Source organism: Rhagoletis pomonella, unplaced genomic scaffold (assembly GCF_013731165.1).
Source record: "Rhagoletis pomonella isolate Grant_MI unplaced genomic scaffold, Rhpom_1.0 Rhpom_scaffold_13375, whole genome shotgun sequence".
NCBI classification, from domain to species: Eukaryota; Metazoa; Arthropoda; class Insecta; order Diptera; family Tephritidae; genus Rhagoletis; species Rhagoletis pomonella.
Genome location: NW_023471900.1, coordinates 453 through 4,286, shown reverse-complemented (window position 1 = coordinate 4,286; position 3,834 = coordinate 453). Strand labels below are relative to the sequence as shown.

At 35.8% G+C, this 3,834-nt stretch overlaps 1 long non-coding RNA gene across 1 annotated transcript; it reads right to left on the bottom strand.

The window, feature by feature from the left end:
- Positions 1–3,345: 3,345 nt before the first annotated feature.
- Positions 3,346–3,828, bottom strand: LOC118756965. The gene is made up of 2 exons (XR_004995174.1): positions 3,676–3,828; positions 3,346–3,619 (listed from the first exon to the last, which is right to left on the bottom strand). It is a non-coding gene; the product is annotated as an uncharacterized LOC118756965 (long non-coding RNA).
- Positions 3,829–3,834: the final 6 nt, after the last annotated feature.

Here is a 3,834-nt window from a genome sequence, read left to right as displayed (position 1 = left end):
CGTGATTGCTAGCTTGCGAAGTGGTACATGCTTATTTAGAAAGTAACGTATGCTTTGGGTTAAAAAGTCTAGTTTGTCATCAACAGAGACTAATTGCCAGCAATTCAATTCGATTTCAGACAGAGAGGAACGACTTACAACCTTAACATCTATATAATCTCTACAATAAATAGCAACTCCACCTCCCCTTTTTCCTATACGGTCATTGCGGAACAGTTTGTAATTTGGGATGGAGTATAAGTTGTCCGGAATATCTACATTAAACCATGTTTCAGACACACATATGGCATCCACAGAAGAAAGTTCAAAGATACTTCTAACATAATCAAGTTTTTCAATGTTCATGCTGCGAGCATTGAAGTGAACAGTTCTGAAGCCATCTGCGTGTTTACATAGCACATTGAGCAAGACAGTATGGTCAGCCGGCATTTAAATAATCAACGATTAGGAAAGATGAAACAAAAGAGAAAACAATTATAACAAATGCACAAACACTCAAGTAAACAACAATGAAATAAATAAGTGCTCATACATGTGCACATAAGTATACAAATTATCAGCATAGGTTTGGTGAATATAAATTTTCTGTACAAATATTGAGAGGCAAATAGAGATAAATAAATAAACAAGGTAGAAACAACAATATCAGTAGAACACGCGAATATGTAAATCTTAAACGTATGTATGTATAAATGTATGTATGTATAAATGTAAGTATGTATAAATGTATGTATGCATCAATGTAGACTATTAAGTAGCACCAACAATGTTAAGTAGAGCACTGCTGCTGGGTACAGGAACTGGTTCGCTACTAGCAGAAATGCGAACGAATATTTCACCTCGTCGAGAGAATACGCTAAAGAGTTTTTTTGACTTCTTGTATTTAATAGCAGCTTGTAGAATTTTTCTGTTGTTAGCGGAAAGGCTCTCAAAGATGCTAAAATTACTGTCACTGTCCAATCCGGCCAATTTAAGGGAAACAGCAGACTTGGACTTTTTGCGGTAGTTAGAGAAAGCTGAGAGAGTGCGAGTGCGATCATACGTTGAGTGGAACTTTACAATTACAGCGCTGTTGGGACGCATCAGCCGTATGTTTAGTGCGGAAGATGTCACGAACGGGGGGAGGAGAAAACTCAATTGATTTGCACACGCGCTCGAAAATATTGTACACATTTTCCTCGCTGGAGAACGGAAGCCCAAAAATCACAGCATCAGACAAATTAGTGCAAGTCTCTTTCTCGTTTTTGAGTTTATTCAACTCCTCTCTGACTGACTTTAGTTCAGCTGACAAGCCGAGCGCATTTGCAGATTCTTCTTCAAGCCGGCTACACCTACGTTCGATTTTGTCAATACGCTGAGCAAACGCTTCAATATTCTCCTGCAGCTTAGCTGTAAATTTACGCTCAAGAGAAGCAATCTCTTCGGAAAGTTGAGAGTAGAGACCGCTGATGCGCTCACGGATCCTCTCCTCCATCAACAAAATTTTATCTTCAGTTGATTTCAACGCTGCGAGTATCGATTCAGAGAGGGATCCGTTACTCTCAAGCCGTAGAGTTTTTGATGCTGGCGAATCTTTGTTTACTGATGATGCTTTTCGCTTACCGGCAGAATGCATAAGGTGATTTAGCAGAATTAATTTGTAAAGCGAAGACAAGTATCAGCAAGCGTAGGGAAGCTTCAACTCAGCAACTCAGATGCGTTAAATAGCAACACTTATTTTTACAAGGCGATTATACGAGATTAAAACAGAGTTTACGGGAGCGCAAATGAAACACGTCCGTCTCTCACAAAGCACTACTACTAATATAATCAATCTTTCGTTGTAAAATGTATGCACTTTTTGAAAAAGTGTTTCAAATAATATATTTTACTAGTCTTTCAAAAGAGAATATTGGTGATTTAGTGCATTTTTGAGCGTGCAACTACTCATAGAAAAGAGCAATATTTCAAAAAAGTGTTTTTTTTAATGACTTTTACACGGTTAGCAATAAAAAACCCCCCCCCCCCCCCCCAACTTATTGTTAATAAGTGGGATAAAAATGTGTCGATTGGTACCCCTCCTGATAGTTTTGGGCGTTTTTTTTTTTGTAACTTGTACCTTCAACTAGAGAATTACCGAGTTACTTTATGTACATGTGCACACCAGCCATGCACTAGGTAAACATTACACAAAAAATTATCAAAGGTGCAATAACACCATAATGGCTTTATTTCACTTTCACAGTGAGAAATAAGACAATACGCAAAAATATGGCTTTATTTCTCAATGAACAGCGTGGCGACGAATAACTGTTACCCAGTTTTTTTTTGAGAAATAAAAGGGTCCTTTATAAATTTTGCGAAAAAAGTATTTTATTGTTAATTTTCCTCAGATTTTACTTTAGTCGTATTAGTTAGTTTTTAAATTTTAATCCTTGTTTACATTTGCCAGCAGTGTAAACTTTGAGAGAAAAGTTCATTTGGCACGCAAGTCTTTTTCAGGTGTATTTTTTCTTAGGCTTTGTATAAAAAAAAGTACAAAAAAGCAAAAAAACTGTATAAGGTTGGTCGAATGAATGGCCGTCCTAGTCTCCAGTCCAGAGTCTATTAGATTTTTGAGTATGAGGCCTTATTTTGGACAGAAGGGGGAGTATAAGGGACTCAAAATGGAGAAAATTAGCCTATGGTTACAGAAGATATGGAAGAAATTAACTGACGAGGACCTGCGTGCCAAATGAACTTTTCTCTCAAAGTTTACACTGCTGGCAAATGTAAATAAGGATTAAAATTTAAAAACTAATTAATACAACTAAAGTAAAATCTGTGGAAAATTAACAATAACATACTTTTTTCGCAAAATCTATAAAGGACTCTTCTATTTCTCAAAAAAACCTGGGTAACAGTTATTCGTCGCCACGCTGTAAAGTGAAATAAAGCCATATGGCGTTATTTTTATGGCTTTATCGCACGGCATCGAAATTAATGGTTAAAATACGTCGTAAATAAATTATATTATTCGAAATAAAGCTAACCACAGTGTTATTCAGGATACTAAGTAATAATTATTATTTTACACGCTGCATGTCGTTGATATTTTTGCAAAACCGCACAAAAATCTTAACATCGTTATTAAAACAAAAGATTTGTAAAATTATAGCTAGAGAAAATACCGCCTGCCAAAGCAATGCCTTCAATGAAATAAGATAGTCGGTTTTACAATTGGTCGATGGGCGCTTTTGCAAAAACATCGACGATATGTATGTATGAATGTATGGAATTTATTACTTACCGAAATATTTTTTGAGTGAATACTTGTTCATCGAGGTGAATTGATAGTTTTACAAAAACACCGTAGAGGTCCTTAGCATCTAGTATATATAATATAAGACATTTATATGCAGAGCATTCGTACTGATGAATATGTATATCTCTTTTAATACATTGGAAGGAGCAATACGTTTTATAGCGACAATTCAAGCAAGTATAAACTTGATCAATTTTACGCAAACACAGTTCACAATGAAGTAATGGTACATTAACATTTTTACTAATTGGTTCTTCTAGCAAAACGACGCTCCCTTCCGGCAGATTGGCATTTGCAAAAACTCCGCCCACTTCATCTTTTTTTTTCTTATGATCTCTGGAATCAAAATACATAATAAATAAGACATTTTGAGCTTTACCATTAAAACTTACACATAACACGCCGAGGATATTTGTTGTGCGTCTTTATTTTCATTAAACCCTTGATATGGTACATCTTGCCATGAAAAATCTTCACATTTGGGGACATCGTCCTCAGAATTGTCAAGCTCACATTCAAAATGGCAGATGTGGTTGTTCAATTTCTCTAAA